The sequence below is a fragment of the Elephas maximus genome, chromosome 1, assembly GCF_024166365.1.
Source record: "Elephas maximus indicus isolate mEleMax1 chromosome 1, mEleMax1 primary haplotype, whole genome shotgun sequence".
In the NCBI taxonomy this organism is placed as follows: Eukaryota; Metazoa; Chordata; class Mammalia; order Proboscidea; family Elephantidae; genus Elephas; species Elephas maximus.
Window position 1 is genome coordinate 17,681,365 of NC_064819.1, and position 19,536 is coordinate 17,700,900.

The following is a 19,536-nucleotide window of genomic DNA, read 5'->3' on the forward strand; positions in this document are numbered from 1 at the left end:
ATGGGTTTGGGTTTTTTTGTTTTGTTTTGTTTTGTTTTGTTTTAGAGAAGCCCCAAAACAAAGGTGAAGAAAGGTAAACAAGTTGGTAATAATCCAGGCTCCCTCTTGGTGGTTCTGGGTCCCTTCAAATTGTTGCTGACCTCTCACCCTTCCTCATGTGGCTTAATCACCTTTATACTTTGTGGCTTGCTTGGCCTCCTCATTTTGTGACTTCTAGCTCCTTGCTTAAATTCCTTTACTGGCTCCCCATTGCCCACTCAACCGAGTCCACACTTCTTATCATGGCTCCAGGTCCCCTCGTGTCCTACTTACCTCTCCACATGCCTCCTCACCTCTCAGTCCGCTCTCTGAGTGGTCCCTTTAACCTGCATCCTCCTTGCCTCCATGCCTTGTCCTGCTACACTGCTGACTGACCTGCCCCTCCTCCCCTTGCCTGCCTAGCAAACTCAACTCATTCTTCAAGGCCCTCCTCAGGGCTTTTTTCTGGGAAGCCCTTTATGATTGATCTGAGTAAAGTGAGTCATTCATTGTGCTACCACTGTTTCTGACGCTGATTGAAATGTTTTCAGTGCTATTCTTTTGTCAGTTTGAATGTTTTCAGCTGCAAGTAATATAACACCCAATAAAAAAAAATTTTTTTTTTTTTTTTTTTTTTAGTGGCTTAAATAACAGAAGCATTTAATTATCTCCCAGACAACTAAATGTAGGCCCTTCCAGGACTGGTACAGAACCATTGCTGGTTCTGTCATCAAGGACCTAGGCCCCTTCCCCTCTGTCACACTCAGCACATTGGGAGTATCTTGCCTCATGGTCACAAGGTAGCAACTGCAGTTCCAAGCATCACGTCCTCACCCTCAGCATCCAAGGAGGAAGAAAAGGGGTGGGAGGGAAAGGATTCTTTACTCATGGAGTGTCTCTGTTTTCAGAAGGAAAATCTTTCCCGGAAACCCCGCAGCAGAAATGCTCTTACATTTTACTGGCCAGTGGCGGGTCATGTGTCCACCAACCAGACCCATCATTAGCAAAGGGAAATGGGATTGTCATGATTAGTTTAGACCAATAATGAACCATCCCCTCTGGCTAGATTCATTGCCGCTGAGCCAAATCAGGCTTCTGTTGCCAAGAGATGAGGGGAATGGACTCTGGGTAGGTTTGCTTTTTTTTTCTTAATTGTATTTTAGAGGGAAGTTTACAGAGCAAACAAGTTTCTCATTAAACAATTAATACACATACTGTTCTGTGACATCGGTTGCCATGCCCACGACATGTCAACACTCTCCTCTTCTCAACCTTGAGTTTCCCATTACCAGCTTTCCTATCCCCTCCTGACTCCTCATTCTTGTCCCTGGGCTGGTATGTCCACTTAGTCTCGTTTTGTTTTATGGGCCTAACTTTTTGCTGGAGGGTGAACCTCAGGAGTGTCTTCAGTACTGAGTTAAAAGGGAGTCCGGGGGGCATACTCTCGGGGTTTCTCCAGTCTCTGTAAGACCAGTAAGTCTGGTCTTTTTTGTGTGTGTGTGTGAGTTAGAATTTTGTTCTACATTTTTCTCCACCTTTGTTCGGGACCCTCTATTGTGATACCCGTCAGAGCAGCTGGTGGTGGTAGCTGGGCACCATCTAGTTGTGCTGGGTTCAGTTTGGTGGAGGCTGTGGTAGTTGTGGTCCATTAGTCCTTTGGACTAATCTTTCCCTTGTGTCTTTGGTTTTCTTCATTCTTTCTTGCTCCAGATGGGGAGAGACCAGTGGAGTATTTTAGATGGCCACTCACAAGCTTTTAAGATATTGGGTAGGTGTCTTGACTCAGTTTCCCTAGAACCTTGCTACCTTGCTACTCAAAGTGGGGTCCATGGACCAGCAGCATCAGAATCAACTGAGAATTTACTAGAAATACATAATCTCAGGCCCCACCCTGAATTTACTGAATCAGATTCAGCATTTTAACAAGATCTCCAGCTGATTAATACGCAGCTATACATAGTCCGAGAGGTTGTTGTTGTCGCTGGTTGCTGTGGAATCAGCTCTGACACATGGCACCCTTACGTGTAGCAGAAGGAAACGTTGCCCAGTACTGCACCATCTTCCCGATGGCTGCTATGTCGGAGTCCAGTGTTGCCACTACTGTGTCAGTGTAACTCATGGAGGGTTTTCCTCGTTTTCACCGACTCTTGGTGAAGTCTAAGAAGTACTGCCTTAAAAAACAGACTGAGTCAAGTTTTAACTGCTAATGCTTTATCGGGACATATGATTCCAGAGATGTGAGAGGGAGGGAAAAGGTAAGTAAGAGAGTCAAGGATGGGAGGCAAATACAAAGTAATTCATTACCTAGCTGGCTACTGCTTATGAGGTGGCAGGAGACACAGCTAGTGAAACATCTCTGGCAGGCTGCCCCTGAAAACCGTGCTTATCTGCTGGCTTGCCCCTCCTTTTCCATCTCTCAGTGGTCAAAGGTTGCCACACCAAAGTTAACCCCTCACACTTCTGGGTGCGTCACCTAGCCCCTTTGGAAACCAAAGCTACATATATGTATAAACTTATTTTATTTTAGTTGTTGTTGAGAATACACACAGCAGATCACATACCCATAGAACAATGTCTACATATATAATTCAGTGACACTGATTACATTCTTCAAGTTGTGTAATCATTCTCAGCCTCCTTTCCTGAGTTGTCCCTCACCCATTAACATAAACTCACCGCCTCCTAAGGTTCCTATCTAATCTTTCCAGTTGCTGTTGTCAGTTTGATCCATATAGATAGATCTTAAAAGAGCACAATGCTCGAGGCTGACATTCTTTACCAGCTAAGCTAAATTATTTTTGGTTTTAAGAAGATCTCAGGGAATGTTTTGGTGGAAACTGAATCCTATGCCCTGCGGTGCGACGCTTCTCCTGAGTCTGGGAGTGTTGGAAGAAGCAAAGCCTGGGCAGTGGATCTGCAGTTTCTGCCCCAACAGGTACAAATGAAGCCTTGCTAGAGACTGGCCCATACCCCAAGGATAGGTGGGGACAGCCATGGTTTTAGTAGATAAGACAGTAGCAGTTGTGGCTGCAAGGGTTCTCCATGAGCAAGTAGCCATGGGTCTGGGAGACAGGTGAGGCTGAGAGAATTTGAGAAGGTGCATCCAATATGTCCCATGTAGCTGGCAATCTACGGTGTCCACCACAGCACCCTTGCTTCCTTGCTCTTTGAATACAGGGCTTCTCTCCTATTCATCTCTATAGTGAGTTTGGCATACAGTAGAGTCTTAGTTATCTAGTGCTGCCCTAAGACAAATGCCACAAGTGGGGTGGCTTTAAAAAACAGAAACTTATTTTCTCACAGTTGTGGACGCTAAAAGTCCAAATTAGGGCCTCGGCTGTGTTGATTCCTTCTTTGTCAGTAGCCCCGGGTGCTCCTTGGTTCCTCGGTGATCCTCGCACAGCATCTGTCTTCCCCCGTTCTTGTGTCTCTGTGTCTATTCTGGTTTTTTTATAAGTCAGAGGTGATTAGGTTTAGGACCCATGCCCCTACACTGGTATGACCTCGTTAACATAGCAAAAGAAAAATCTATTTCCAAATAGGGTGTATATACAGAACAGGGTTAGGATTTCAATATGTATTTGTGAGGGACGTAACTCAACCCAAAACAGGTTCTCGACAAAGCTGCCGAAACAGATGTGAATGGATTCCTGAGGGTGGCTCCCACGCTTGCTCTTGGTCAGCTGGTGACTGGCCTTTCCTTGCCCTGTCTCTCTCTGTACTCCATCAGATGCCCCAGTTTTGACTACTCGACCTGACCAAAACCAAACCAAACCAAACCCATTGCCATTGAGTCAATTCCCAATCATAGCAAACCCATGTGTTACAGGGTAAAACTGAGCTCCATAGGGTTAAAAAAAATTTTTTTTTTGCTGTAATCTTTATGGAAACAGATCACCAGGTCTTTCTTCCATGGCACTGCCTAGTGGGTTTAAACTACCAACCTTTTGGTTAGCAGTTGAGCACAAGCCATTCGCACCATTGACCTGAACAAACCCATCACCGTGGAGTTGATTCTGACTCATGGCAACCCTATATGACAGAGTAGAACTACCCCATAGAGTTTCCAAAGAGTGTCTGGTGCTGGTGGCTTTGAACTGTCAACCTTTTGGTTAGCAGCCATAGCACTTAACCACTATACCACCAGGGTTTCCTTGCCCTGACCAGGCACTTTTTAAATGCCCACACTCAAAAGCTGACCTTCTCAAGGCAAGCTCCTGAGGTCAAAGACCTCTTTTGTCCTTAAAAACAAACGAAAAAAGTCCCTTGCGTAGTCTGAGAATCATGGAAGGTTTTGACTGTCTAGAAGTTTGAATAGTTTTGTTGTACACGTGGCTTTTGCTGTGAGCCACCTCAAATAGTCGAAGTAGGTGTGGTATAAAGAATAAATAAATGAGTGAATATCTGGAAGTATGGCTGTTTTCATTTAATCTTAGGAGAATTTGGTTACCTCTGTGATAATAAGCCCCTGTTTGGCTAAGGGTAAACAGGATGGCCTGGCCTCTGTCTAGAACCTAAAAGATGCAGGCTGACACAGGGGCTGGGGGAAAACTTGCCTTGGCTTTTGATGCAGATGGCTAGATGCCTAGTGTGTGAATTTTGGTGAGGGGTAAGGTTTGAGCTCTCATCCCCCACAGCAACTGCCTATGGGCTGGGGTGGGGCTGTTTCCTCAAGTGTATGATAAATGGGTTAGCCTGGATGGCTTGAAAGAGCCTTGCTAACTTGGCTAATATGTGTGTGTGTGTCTGTGTGTGTATTGGGGGAAGAGGTCTATGAGGTGCTTCCCAGAGGGGTGGGGCTGTCCGGGGGCGGTGGGGACATGTGACAGGGTCCTTGACCTCTTTCCCTCTCAACCACTTGTGGCCTTGCCCTCCCCACAGGAGCTGGGAAGAAGGTGGCACCATTGTCCCTTGCCCCCTGCCTGCCTTAGAAGGATGCCATTCCTGCTCTTAAGGCTGTTCTGTCCTCAGCAGGAGGTTCGGCAACACAGTGTCCCTGACACTCCTGCTCTGTGCTTCCAGCTTGGGGGACTGTCCCTTCCAGGCTCCAAGCAGGCTCAGGCCTCCCCTTCCCCACTCAGTCTCAACCTGCAGGAAGGCAGCCGCAGGGAGGGACAGGGTGCAAAGAGGGGTGGCAAAAACTCTCCTATGCTTGGGAGCCCTGGGAGGGGGGAAGGGGCCTTTGAAGTGAAGAGAGAGCAACAGGAAGGACCAGAGCCACAGTGTTCTGGCGCAGGGTGGGAGGTACGTGTGGTGGGTCTGCCATTTCTCTGGAGCCTCTCTCTGCCTCTTTATCATGCGTGGCAAGGCCAGGCTTGCTGAACGGAATTGAAGCAAGAAGAGGAGGGAAGGGAAGGGCTGCTTGTCTCACCTCCCTTCAAGGGCCTTGCCTGACCTCACCTCTGTACAGCTCTCAGCAGCACTAAGTGAATGAAAGAGCAGCCAGGACTAGGCTCCTCACCCCTCTGACCTTTCCCATTTCTCTCTTCCTATAAACAGATTGAATTCTAAATACCTTTCACTCATTCATTCAATCAATATTTAATATGTACCTACTTTGTGCCAGGCACCATTTTAGAAACTTGAGACCTATCAGTGAACAAGAGACAAAGATCTCTGCCCTCATGGAGACTACATTTGGGAAGGATGTAGGGAGGGAGTTGCAGGTGGACAGTGAAAACTAGAGTTAATAAATGGGTTAATTACGCGGCATGTTACGGGGTGCTAAGAGCTGTGGAAAAAAGCAAGAGTAGAGCAGGATATTATGGGGGACAAGGTGGACCTCATCAAGAAGATGGGGTTTGAGCAAAGATTTGAAGGAGGTAGGAGAGTTTTTTTTTTTTTTTGAGGAGAGTTAGCCAAATGGAAACCTGAGGTAAGAGCACTCCAGGTAGAGGGACAGACTGTGCAAAGGCCCTGAGGCAGAAGCATGTCTGATGTGTTTGATGGACAGCCAGGAGCCCCAAGTGGTTGGAGTGGATAGCTATTACAAGGACTTTGGATTTAGCTCTGAGTGACATAGGAAAATATTGTGAGGTTTTGATCAGAGAAATGGCTTGAAGAACATTTTTGGTTTCCCAGGGCATGCTGATACAGGGAGACAAGTAGAAAATGAAAGTCCTGGGTATTGTGGTGATAAACCAGAGGTAAGGGAAATGGCGGGAGTAGAGGTTTTACACAGTGTATCAATAGTTTTTTTTTTATCCTTGGGAGAAATGTGGGAAGCTGAGGAAGGTGGACCCTGGCCTCTGGCCAGCTCAGTGGAAGGAAAGGGTGGTTGCTGGGTCTGAGGAGACTGGGCTAGTGGGGCCTTTCTGGGGCCCTGCATCAGGCTGCATGCCCTGGTTGCACCAGCTTATCTCAAGAGGACTAGACGGGGACAGAGATTGAGACTCTCTCCAGGGAATTTACTAAGTGAGCCCCATAAACATGACCTGAGTCTTTCCTAACCAAGTAACACTGCATTTCTGCAACCTCCAGGGACCCAGGAGGCTCAGCCCGCCCACTCCCAAGTCAGAGAATCAGCAACTGGTCAAACTTTGTGGAAGGAAACCAGTCAAAACCATTTAGCTTTTAGTCTCTGAATTACCTACAACAAAGTGCAGCAAAATCCCCATTGTCTTGTTGGAACGAAGGAGATCCAGGTAGTTTGTGGAGACAGATCAATGCAAGTAGCACAGTGCCTGTTACAGCAAATGTAAGATGTAGCAGCGCTGTGGTCCTTCTGTTTGTGCAAGGTGCCATCTTGATTATTTTAATAAACAAAAAAAATTTTTTTGTAGAGGTCTTTATAGTCAAAATCCTGACTTTATGTCCTTCCCTTACAAGAGCTCTCCCCCTGAGAGTTTGTGTCCCACAGCTGAGAAGGATTTTCAAGACAGAAGCACATGGCTGAAGAAGGGTACCTGTCTCCACTGGACAGTTGTTTCCACTAGTCAGTCAGCCATGCATCAAGGCCTTAGCAAGGAGTGGAGAGGTGACTTCTGGGAAACCACATGCTTGATGGGTAAGTCAACAGAGCAAGACCCCAAAGTGAGGACAAGGGTGATGTCAATTAGGACTCTATACACGGATGGAAGCGTAGAGAAAAAGCGTATATGCAAATATACTGAAAAATAAGAGTGGTTATTTCCAGGGTGGGAATTTATTGGTGATATTTTTCTTCCTTATAATTCATATATATTCCAAGTATATATTTTTATATTTTCAAGTGTTCTATCATCAGAGGAAAATAATGAAAATTTTTTGGACAATGATAGTGGCAGAAAATTAAATTTGGTGTAAAGGAAGGACTTCCTGAATGGGGGTTGACAAGAAAGGGCTCACCAGGAAGGCAGCTCTGCCACCCCTGCATCCCTGTGCGGACAGACACCCCAGTGCCTGGAGGAGGTGTTCCTTCCTTAGAGGCCTGGGGTGGAGTGGTTGATTCCTCTCACTCTCTGCCACTCCTACAATAGACCCTGTGGTTCTGCCATCAGTTTTGTATTTCTAATCCCATTATCCCACACCTGCAGACTCAACCCGGCGGTGTACTGAGCGAACACTAAGCTGATTAGAGTTAGCTGACTGGGTTTCAATAACCTCCATGTTTGAGGAGGTGTTCCATTCCTCTGAGGAAGGACGGTGACTGAGGTTTCTCGGGGGATATTGTTCCCTGGATTTGGATGGACTTTTGTCTTTATTTCACTCACACCCGCCATGTTGTACCGTCTACCCCCCATCTCCAGAGTACACCCTAGATTTTATTTATCTTTATTTACTTTTCATTTTTATTATCCAATAATTTATATTTAACAGAGAAAATTTAGGGAAAAAAGGATAAGCAAAGGGGGCAGGGCCAAATCACCAGCAGGCTTACCAATCAGAGAGAACCAATATAGTTTTCTCTGTGTGTGTGTGTGTGTGTGTGTGTGTGTGTGTATGTGTATGTAGAGACAGAGAGAGAGCCCTGAGAACACAGTGGTTAAGAGCTCAGGCTGCTAATCAAAAGGTCAGCAGTTCAAATCCACCAGCTGCTCCTTGGAAGCCCTACGGTAAAAACCAAACCCTTTACTGTAGAGTCGATGCCAACTCGAAGAGACCTTGTAAGACATAGTAGAACTGCCCCCATCGCGTTATATATATCATATTGTCAAAATGAAATAATATCAAACATGTTATTGGCAACATGATTTTTCATGGAATATACATGTCATGGATTGAATTGTGTCCTCCCAAAAATATGTGTCAACTTGGTTAGGCCATGATTCCCAGACTGTATGATCAAGAGATAAAAGGAAAGGGAAGCAAGCAGAGTTGGGGACCTCATACCATCATACCATCAAGAAAGCAGCACTAGGAGCAGAGGGCATCCTTTGGGCACCGGGTGCCTGGGCCTGAGAAGCTCCTAGACCAGGGGAAGATTGAGAACAAGGACCTTCCTCCAGAGCTGACAGAGAGAGAAAGCCTTCCCCTAGAGCCAATGCCCTGAATTTGGACTTGTAACCTACCAGACTGTGAGCAAATAAATTTCTCTTTGTTAAAGCCATCCACTTGTGGTATTTCTGTTATGGCAGCACTAGATGACTAAGACAATATATCTTGAGTACTAAGAGAATTTCCATCAGTGATAAATTATATGAAGAAAACAGGGTGATGTGAGAGTGAATGGAAGTGGAGAGATACTTTAGATAGCGTGGCCCAGTAAGTCTTCTCTAAGGAGCTGACATATGAGTGGAGAGAAGACTTCATTTTACCTCCCTGTTGATGTGTCTTTCCCTTTTGTTAGAAGGGGCCATGTCTTATCACACATATTCCCAGAGGTAGTACAGTGGCTGGCACATACAGAATGCTCAGTAGGGTTGAATGAATGAATGAGTGAGTGAGTCAATGGAGGTGATGGTCCTACTCTCCCCTGCCCTATTTGGACCCAGGGAGGCAGGTTCCTTCCCAGGTCCCCTTCATCTTGTTACCTAAGAATGAACAGGAGACCAGAGAGGTTAAGGAGCTTGTGCCATTGCACAGCAAGCTGCAGTGCAGAACTGAGGAGAGACCCCAGAAAAGCAGCGAAGCACCGAGGTGAAGAGCAGAGGTTGGTACCTGGCTCTGCTATTTATGCACTGTGTGATCTTGGGACAAGTTACCCAACTCTTTAGGAATCAGTTCTCAAATCTGGAAAATACAGACTACTGCACCTACCTCTGAGTTGTAAAGAGCTTGCAGGATGCTGGGCCCAGAGAAGGGTCACAGCCCATTAGTTCTTCCTGCAGTGCCTCAGGCAGGAGGGCCAGCTACCAGTTAGCTGAAACCTGCCAGTGGTTAGCTGAAATGGAGTTTACTGTGGACCTCAGGGCAGGGGAGCGCTTCAGAGCTCAGCTAGCTGTCTTCAGAACTCCTACCTTGAGGGCTACCTGGGCTGGAGCAGGAGGTGGAGGCCTGGGCACAGACTTCAAGAGAGGGAGGAGTCGGCCTGCAGGCATATCCCACCTAAATCCAAATTCTTACCCATATTCTTACTTCTCAAAAAGGATGATTGTAAAATCAAAAAGAGAACCTTAAAGGGAAGATAAATCACCTATGATCTCAGCAGCATTCTTGCCCAATGATGCTATTTTCTTTCTGTCTAGTCCTTCCTGTTTGTGCAAATGTATACATATTTTATATAGCTGTTGTTGTTGTTAGGTGCCGTAGAGTCAGTTCCGACTCATTGTTACCCCATGTACAACGCATCGAAACACTGCCCGGTCCTGCACCATCCTCGCAATCGTTGTTATGCTTGAGCCCATCGTTGCAGCCACTGTGTCAGTCCGGCATGTTGAGGGTCTTCCTCTTTTTCGCTGGTCCTCTATTTCACCATTATATAGCTGTAGTCGTAGTAAACTATTATATATTTTGCATGTCACTTAACATTTTTATCAGAAATGTTCCTTCATGTTAGTCTTCATAAAAATTTTAATGGCAGGCTGATCTTCCATTAAGTTGATATGCTATTATTAATGTATTCATTACTCTACTGGATATGGAGGCAGTGCGGGTTCAGTGACAGAATTTTCCCTTTCCATGTGGGAGACCCAGGTTCATTTCCCAGCCAATGTGTTTCATTCGCAGCCACTACCTATCTGTCAGTGGAGGCTTGCGTGTTGCCGTGTTGCTGAACAGGTTTCAGTGGAGCTTCCAGACTAAAATAGACTAGGAAGAAAGGCCTGGCAATCATCTTCTGAAAATCAGCCAATGAAAACCTGATAGATCACAACGGTCCGATTTGCAACCAATCATGGGGTGGTGCAGGACAGGGCAGTGTTTCCTTCCATCGTGCATGGGCTCAACATGAGTTGGGGGGCAGCTAACAACACCAACACTGCTAGATATTTAGTTTGGTCCTTTTTGCTGCTAAAGATAAATATATAGTTGTATAAATACATATTTGGCACAGTGGTTAAGCATTTGGTTGCTAACCAAAAGGTCAGCTGTTCAAATCTGCCAGCTGCTCCTTGGAATCCCTATGGGACAGTTCTACTCTGTCCTATAGGGTTGCTATGAGTCAGAATTGACTCGATGGCAATTATAAAAATGTTTTTAAAATATTGTTTACTTACTTGTGAGTTTATGTAATTTGATTTTTTAATGGCCTTCTTTAATAATCAACTAGAAACACTGAAATTTTAATAATCAGATATTGCGAGCCAATATGAGTCAACTTCAGCTATACCACTGAGTTCTTCTTTCATCCCCATGACCTGGTTCTCTAGAACAGTGAACAAGCAGAGTACATGAGAAATGATAATTCCTTCAATTAGAGATTTTTTGGAAAAAATAATTTACATTTGATAGGATTTGGCCAAAGATAAACTCAGAGGAATAACTATCTAATTATTAACCAAGAAAGAGGAAAAATAATGAACTAAGCATTTAAATTCAGAAATATAATAAAGCAGCCTAAGGAAAACAAATAATTTAAAAAGCTGACAGCAGAAATCAGTAAATTAGAGAGACAGTAAATTCATCACATTGGATATACGAAAATTTTAAGTAAATATTTGACAAATCTAACGAAGAAAAACAGAAAAAAATGAACAACATAAAGATGAAAGAGGATATAACTATTAAAAAAACAAACCAAACCTCCTACCATTGAGTCGATTCTGACTCAGCACGCGACCCTGTAGGACAGGGTAGAACTGCCACAGAGTTTCCAAGGAGTGGCTGGTGGATTCAAACTGCTGACCTTTTGGTTGGCAGCTGAGCTCTTAACCACTGCAACAAACAAACAACAAAAAAATGGAAGAGGATATAGCTATAGATATATATAGCTTTTCCTTGGTTTTAAAGTACCTTTCAGGAACGAATTCATGGATATGAACTCCAAGTTCATGAGGCAAAAACTGTGTCTGTCTTGGTCACCATTGTATTCCTAGTTGGAGTCTAAGGAGATACTTGATACTTACAAGTTGGGTGCATACAGAGTAAGTCCGTGCTTAGTAACATTGTTGAATGATAAGGTCAAAATTTAAACAACTTTAAGAGAATACTATAGACAATTACAATGGTAACAAAAATTGAAAACCTGGATAAAATAGTGCTTTTCTCAAAAAAAAAAAACCTAATTTGAAGAAGAACATCTGAAGAGACCAATAACCACACACACACACAAAAAAATTAGAACAATGGCAAAGAGTCATCTCTAAAAGAGACACCAGGACCCGATGGTTTTACAGATGAGTTCTTGCAACCCTTCAAAGATTTTGTGCTAATTAAACCATCCCAAAAAACTGAGAGAAATGAAACACTTTCTAAACTCATTTTGCATAGATAATACCCATATGACCCTATTAACAATGTTTTGATGTGCATCACAAAGTAGTGCCTGTTTGTCATTACCAGCCATTGTATGTACCTGGAATTTTTAATATAATAGGCTTTACCGGGGTTGGTTCGTAACTATAGGTTGTGCCTAAATCAGACGTTTGTAAGCCAGGGATGACAGTACGATACAGTGCATACATAAGCCACTAACATAGGTATTTACTATGACTACCAAGACCTATGCATTGTAGGTTATACATGTACTGTACCGTTATACGCCTGGCAGTGCAACCACTTTGTATACAAGAGACACGAGATACAGGTGTTGTGTGTGGGAAGCTGTTGATTTCACTTTGTCTGGTTACGCCCTGGTGTCGTAGTAGTTAAGAGCTATGGCTGCTAACCAAAAAGTCTGCAGTTCAAATCCACCAGGCGCTCCTTAGAAACCCTATGGGGCAGTTCTACTCTGTCCTACAGGGTCACTATGAGTCAGAATTGACTCCACAGCAACGGGTGTGTGTGTGTGTTAGTTACACCCGTGACATCCCGTTCTCCACGTGGGATTTCTGAACTCCATTATAACCTTATGGGACTATGGACATACATGTGGTTGGATGTTGCCTGAGCAGATGTTATACAGCACATGACTGTACTTCCTTTGTGGCTTTTTTAATGGTTTTTTTTGTGGTTGTCTCAGTTTTTTGTTTTTTTTTTTAACTATTTTATTTGTTGTTGTCAAGACTACGCACAGCAAAAACATATACCAATTCAAGTTTCTACATGTACAACTCAATATTGATTACATTCTTCCAGTTGTGCAACCATTCTCATCCTCCTTCTCTGAGTTGTTCCTTCCCCATTTTTTAATAACTTTTTAAAATGTTCCATCACAGGCCTTCAATAGCTGGCTGGTCTGGTGACAGATGGGCCTTGGCAGATGCAGTCAAGATACTGGAGGAAAATGCCCCCTGGCTTCACTGTCACTAGCCTCTTGCACTTCTCTTCCTCCTCCCCTCATCTCCAGCCTTGTCTGGTCTTACTCAGCCCACCCTCAGCTCTTCCCTCACTAACACACTGGCGTCCTCACCTAAGGGGCAGGCTTACCTGAGAAGCTGTAAAAACACTGCACCTCACTTCACCTTTGGAGATGCTGACCCTATATTTCTGGCTGGAAGGAGCCCTGGTGGTGCTGTGGTTAAAGCGATAGACTGCTAATGGAAAGGTCAGTGGTTCGAAACTACCAGCTGCTCTGTGGGAGAAAGGTGTGGCAGTCTGCTTCTGAAAGATTTACAGCCTTGGAAATCCTATGGGGTCGCTATGAGTTGGAATTGAGTCAATGGCAGTGTTTTTTTTTTTTTTCTGGTTGGTTTGGGAATGTCTTGTTTGAAGCTTTCTATATAATTTTGATAAGTAGGTTTACCCAACAACCCAGTACCACTAAATATTAGTTATGTACCCTAGAACCTGCCCAGCAAATTGTAGGCACTTAATAAACACGTAATGAATGAATGCACAAACTGAATAGCATGGAGGTGATTTCTATTTGACCTTGGAGACTGAGGGCTGGGGAACCTTGATGTTGTCCCAGCCTCTCTATTTTTGACTCTTGGTAGAAGACAGGATTAGCTCATTCTGACTCATTTACATATGCTTAAACTGAGGGAGGCATTTCGAAAGGCTATCTACCCAGTAAATGCCAAAGCTCTTCAGCAAATTTGTAAATGAATCCATCAATTCTTAGCTAGGGAAACTGGGGGCTGGAGAGGGGTCATCCCAACTCATTTATATATGTTTAAGCCCACCTAGGCATTTTGAAAAACAAAAGATAATTTCTTTCTCTTTTGCTGTTCCGGAACTGCTACTTTTACTGTAAGATAAAACTCCTTTTTCTTTAAATAAAACACATTTCCTATAATATTTAGCTTAAGTTACTTAGAAAGGTTTCGCTTCTAAGATTGACATACAGAACATAAAGATCTTGGTGTACTTTTTGAACAGACCAACTTATATCAGCTTCTCCAAGTTTCTACTAGAAGCCTAAACCCTAAAACAGACACAAGACACAGTTTTTCTGAAAGAGGAAGAACTGAGGTTCTGAGACAACCTTAAAAAAATTCAGCAATTCTTAGCCATAGCCTCTAACCTGATACAAGACAGCAACTTAGATACAACACTCTAGAGCAGAGGCAAGCTCTTAGAACAAAAAGAGACAGAAAAATCACATCAACTCACCGAACCATACCACACAAAACAGGGATATGGGGATTCCAGTTTCTTAAAGTGTATGCAGCAATTTTGGTAAGATTGACTCAATTCAATGGAAAAAACAGGTTCTAGATAAAACTTAGTAACTTGCCAGACCTTCAAATGGTGGAACATTAGACCTTTTGATAAAACGTGAGCATCAAGCAAATTTCCCAAAGAGGAAAAGACAACACAAATGAAAGTTCATTTTCCCAAAATGATCACTGAAATTTTAAATTCCAGTTTACTCAGTGGAAACCCTGGTGCTATAGTGGTTAAGAGCTACAGCTGCTAACAAAAATGTCAGTGGTTGGAAACTACCCGGTACTCCTTGGAAACCCTATGGGGCAGCTCTACTCTGTGCTATAGGGTTACTATGAGTTGGAATCGACTCAATGGCAGTGGGTTTTAGTAAACTCAGTTTATAGCATTTTTCAATATGAACCCCAAACCAGTGTCTCAGTTGCTGGGAGGGGAGGGGGCGGAGGGGGGGAATCCAGGCTTATTTATCAAAGATATTAAGCTCTAAGTTTCAACCTTTTGGTTTCCTTCTTTTTGAACTTAATTCATTCTGCTGGCTAGACACCTAGCCTTTTATTTTAGACCTTAAATACTTTAGTTCCTCCAGCTGGAAAGTACTTTAAAGCTACCAATTTTAATTTTAACTTTGTACTTTTTCATTGAGAAGCAGTATCATAAAAAAGGTATGGAACTACCACTTCTCCCTTACATTTCATAACACAGGTCAGGAGCTGCCACTGTTACCGCAAATCGCAGATTTGAGCTGCCTGCCACAAAGCCAACACTGAGACAGGAGGGAGGTAAGCAGCAAGAGGGCTTTATTGAATACCGGTATGCAAGAGACAGAGGGGATACGTTCCTCCCAAATTCGGTCTTCCCCAAAAGGGCCAGCTGGAGGGCTTTATAAGGAAAGAAAGGCTAAGTCCAAGGAATCTGGAGAATTTTTAATTCCCCTTTGAGGTGGTCTTGCAAACTGCCTGCCAGATGTGATGACCTTTTCAAGGTATCCTTAGGGTCCCTTCTGGCATCACTGAAGTTTGGTCTTCTGATATCACCGTCTCCTAACTCCTTCGTTCCGAGATCCTATCACTTGTTTTTCATCTTTAGAGAGAAAACAGATTAATCTTCGACTTACAACGTCAGGAGAGAACAATGAGAGAGAAAAGAATCACAAGGCACGCTATACCTCACAGGGGTTTCATCAGTTCCCGTAAACATTAACTATTCTACCATCTGGATGTTCAAGCAGTATTTTCCCATTTCACCACCTCCCCCTGAGAATTGGGCAAAATAGGGCAGGAGCTGCCACCTCCCCCTGCAAATCTGGCAAAGCAGAGCGCTATTTTCCAGACTTTCTGAGTCACAAAAAGGCTGGAACTTTGCGGCTTATGGTGATCCAGAGCTCTTTGAAAACAGAACTACCTCTTTGGTTTCAATCACCTGAATCCGGACCTAAACGGCAGTTCAACAAAAGAGTTACTAGATATCACTCTTAACCAAATGATCAAACAAAAATCTAAGAAAGATTCTCCTTAATCAACCAACTGGTTTTTCCAAGCAAATATGCCAAACAAAGCTTAAGAAAACATGAGAAAGAGAGCAAAAAAGAATAAGCAGAGGCTCATTTTCTGAAAGCACTCACCCTGTCGGGTGTTGAAGGGACATGGAGTGGGAACACGTGGGTCCAGAAGATAGGACCTCTTTTGCCAGCTTCTGCCCCGCAGTCCAGGTCTCCTCAAGTTTGATTGGATTCGTAGCTTCAGGGATTCTTGACGACTATGCCATTAACCATTGTATGGGAAAAAAATCATAAAGTTTAGTAAAGCAAAAAGAAAGTTTTATTTGGCATATATTCTAAAAGGCAAAAGTGGGAAGCAGAAAGCATGTCGCTATAGCCATGTCTGCCCGAGTCCAAGGAAATATTACAGAATAGCCAGAAGTGGGAAAAGGGACAAGCATGCTGCCAGAGCTGTGTCTGCCCAAGTCCAAGGAAGGTTACAGAGTCATCATTACATATTAACATTACAAATGGGCTTCCCCTTTTCACAGAGTGGCTAGCAACTGTGATCCAACATTTTGAATTGTCTTTCTTAACAATCATTGGAATAGGTTTCAGTAACAGACAGTCAGGAGGGCCTTCACTGGTCCAACAAATTTCTATTCACTAAATGCTAATAGAAAATGATAAGAGTGGAAAGTCTTTTGTGTTCTGGTTTTCGTGAAAAATTCCCTAAAAGAAATTTTCTAAGATTATTCTATCTTTTGTCTTTATCTCATGGACCAGTTGACATGTTCTTGTGAGTCCTTGTGAGCCCAGCTCCAGCTGGGTCACGTTCTCTATGCTCAAGGACAGGGAATAGTGACTCCAATATTGTTTCCTAAATCATTCCCTCCTTTTGATCAGAGATTGGAGATAACACACCAATGATCAATACCTGGACTTAGTTGAGCTCCTAGATGACAACCATGGCGGGTTCTTTAAACTCGTGGTGCTGGTTTTCCACTGGATACCATCTGGTTCTTCACCAGGATCTTAAGTAAGAGCAATGTTCCTATCAATTGCATTGCTGAAGTGAGTAGACTCAACGTACATCAACATTTTAGCCTAAGGCCTTCTTTTGCCTTATAGGTGTGTAAGACAGTAAAGGATAAATTTTATTATGCCTAATGCTATCAGGATGTAGAGTAAGAATATTACTTGCAAGTAGCCCATGTACTTATTTCTCATGGTAGCCAACCAAATAAATCTGGTGTTTGTAAGGGTGCTATAGTGTGTAACCAAGTAGCTTGCTGTCTGATTCTATGTATATCCTGGTCTACTTCTCCTGTGTGATCTATCCAAATGTAACAAGAGGTATTTGATACAGCACAGGCAACACTTTCTTGCGCTCATAAAAAATCTAAGACTATTGTGTTATCTCATGTCACCTTGACTTAACGAGGTCAGAGATCACTGTTGTGTTTCCATCCCACTAGCAGCTTTGTTATTTGTCCCATAGTGATTGATACATTTCTCAAAGATTTCTCTAATTCAAATATACCATAAGTAGGAATTAAAGCTACCAATCATGCCCGGAGTGTTGGACCAATGGGCTTTCTTCTGACTTTGGTTTTACAAAGGATAACAAGTTAACATTGCCTTTTACTATGAATTTACATAGATTTACTATGAATATCTAAAGATAATCCTAAAGTTCCCAAAGTGCACTGCCCACACATTCACCAGGAATCTAAAGAGATTGCCCACATAAATTCACTATCGGTTGAAAAGGGATCATCTAAACTAGTATGTAGTGGTTAAGTGCTATGGCTGCTAACCAAAAGGTCGGCAGTTCAAATCCGCCAGGTGCTCCTTGGAAACTCTATGGGGCAGCTCTACTCTGTTCCATAGGGTCACTATGAGTCGGAACTGACTCAATGGCAGTGGGTTTGGTTTTTTTGGTTTAAACTAGTATAGTTGGATCTACCACACAAAAACATACACCTATAAAGGGCTATCAAAATTTGTCTAGGGAAAACAGAAGGCATAGAAAAATTTACATGTGACAAACAAGTTTCTGTTAAAGAACACAGCATTAGCAAAATAATACAAGATGGACTTCTCTTATTGGAGGTCTCCAGGTAATCTGTCTAAAACATACTAAGTGTTCTTCCCAAGGGCAAGCTGCCCCTCTTTGGTTCACCTATTAACAGTCATGGATCACTTTCTCAAAAGCAGAAGTGGAATCTAAGACAAAATGGAGCCTGAGCCATGAGGTCGATCTCTTCTGAGAACCTGATTTCTTTAAGATACACAATTTTCTGTACACCAAGAGGTAAGAGTTTGATTACAAACATTTGATTACAAACATGATGGTTTTTCGCAAACCATCAGCTTCTGCATAAGAGTTCTGCAACTCTTGATTAAGTCCAGTCACGGTCTTTTTCACAAGTTCAATACAGTCCATCTTTTTTGTTGAGATATATTCTGGTCCAACATTCTCAGAAAATTGTCTTGAGGACAACACTATCTTGAGAACTGATTAAAACGGTTACTGATTTACACTAAACATAACTCTCAGTCCAATCTTTGGAGTCAGTTTCTCAAAACAGACTGAATTCTTCAAAAAAAAAAAAAAAAAAGGCACAATTCCCAGAGCAAAAAGTTCTTACTAGTTTATCTGGACCATTGTTTGACTCAAAGCAGCTTCAGGGATCAGTTTTTTTCTCAAAGCTCAAGGTTCAAAAGGACACCCAAAGGCAATGGCCTATGTAGGTTGCCCCAACTTCCATGAAAGCCAGAGATCTGGCCAGGAGAATTACATACAACCCTCTCATGGGTCATGATCTTGTTACAGAATCTTTAATCAAAAATGCTTAATAAATGGTAATTGGGCACTATCTGGGGTAGGCACCACACAGCAAATCAGGAGGTAGAATAGATACGCTAACATCAGGGCGATTGTCTGAAAGAACCAATGAAACCATGACCCTCAGATCTTTGAACCAAGGAAACAAATCTCGTGAGGTGTTTGTTTACTCACAGGCAGCATCATTAACTGTTTTTCATGTGCCTGACTCCAACTACATTGTGCAAAACCTTAGACTGCATATTAATATAAACACAGCAACATTTATCTATTAAGGCACAAACTATTTCTTGAGAGAACTCATAGGAAATCTAATGCTATTCTAATTTGTAAAATCATAGCTCAAATTTCAGACACTTCTCTGGTTATGGTATTAACAACTTTCTAACTAAACCCATCAGTTAGACAATTTAGGAGAAAAGAGTGAAATGGTTTCTTATATCCGGAAAGTAGGCCCTTAAAGCATTTCTTATTTCCAGAAAGAAAAACCTTAAAACATCAGCACTATTCTCACATAAAACCCATAGTATCGTTTCATTTACTTGGTCTCATGAAGTTAACTTCTGTTCCAAGTGATTCTGGATTCACCGCGGTCTGCGAAACCATCAGCTTCTGCACAAAAATTCTGGAGATCTTGATCAAGTCTAGTCACAGTCTTTTTTGCAAGTTTAATATAGTCCATCTTTTTTGTTGAGATATTCTGGTCAAATGTTTTCCAAAAAATCAGCAAAGTAAAAACTTATCTGTAGATGACAAAACTTAATATGGCCATGATTGATTTATAAACATAACTCTTAATAGTGAATGACCTGATAGAAAATAATTACAAGCATAACATAAGGGCCAAATAAAATCATTTAAAAAAAAAAAACTTGAGATAAAAAAAATTTCTAAATATAACTATTAACCGTATTTTTAAAGAGCTTCACATATAATACACAATAATCTTGAGATATAATACCATATAGTCAGGATATACTAAGAATACACCAAGATTATCAAGTCTCTACAAACCTGAATAGTAATAAAAATAACTTCACAGGAAATAATTTGAATTTTCCAGTCAAACTATTGGCTTTGATGATGTTAGATTAAAAAAAAAAAAACGAAATTTCGACTGATT

At 42.5% G+C, this 19,536-nt stretch overlaps 1 long non-coding RNA gene across 1 annotated transcript; it reads right to left on the reverse strand.

The window, feature by feature from the left end:
• Positions 1-14,867: 14,867 nt before the first annotated feature.
• On the reverse strand, positions 14,868-19,132 carry LOC126073165 (uncharacterized). The gene is made up of 4 exons (XR_007516675.1): positions 18,956-19,132; positions 16,500-16,596; positions 15,707-15,840; positions 14,868-15,165 (listed from the first exon to the last, which is right to left on the reverse strand). It is a non-coding gene; the product is annotated as an uncharacterized LOC126073165 (long non-coding RNA).
• Positions 19,133-19,536: the final 404 nt, after the last annotated feature.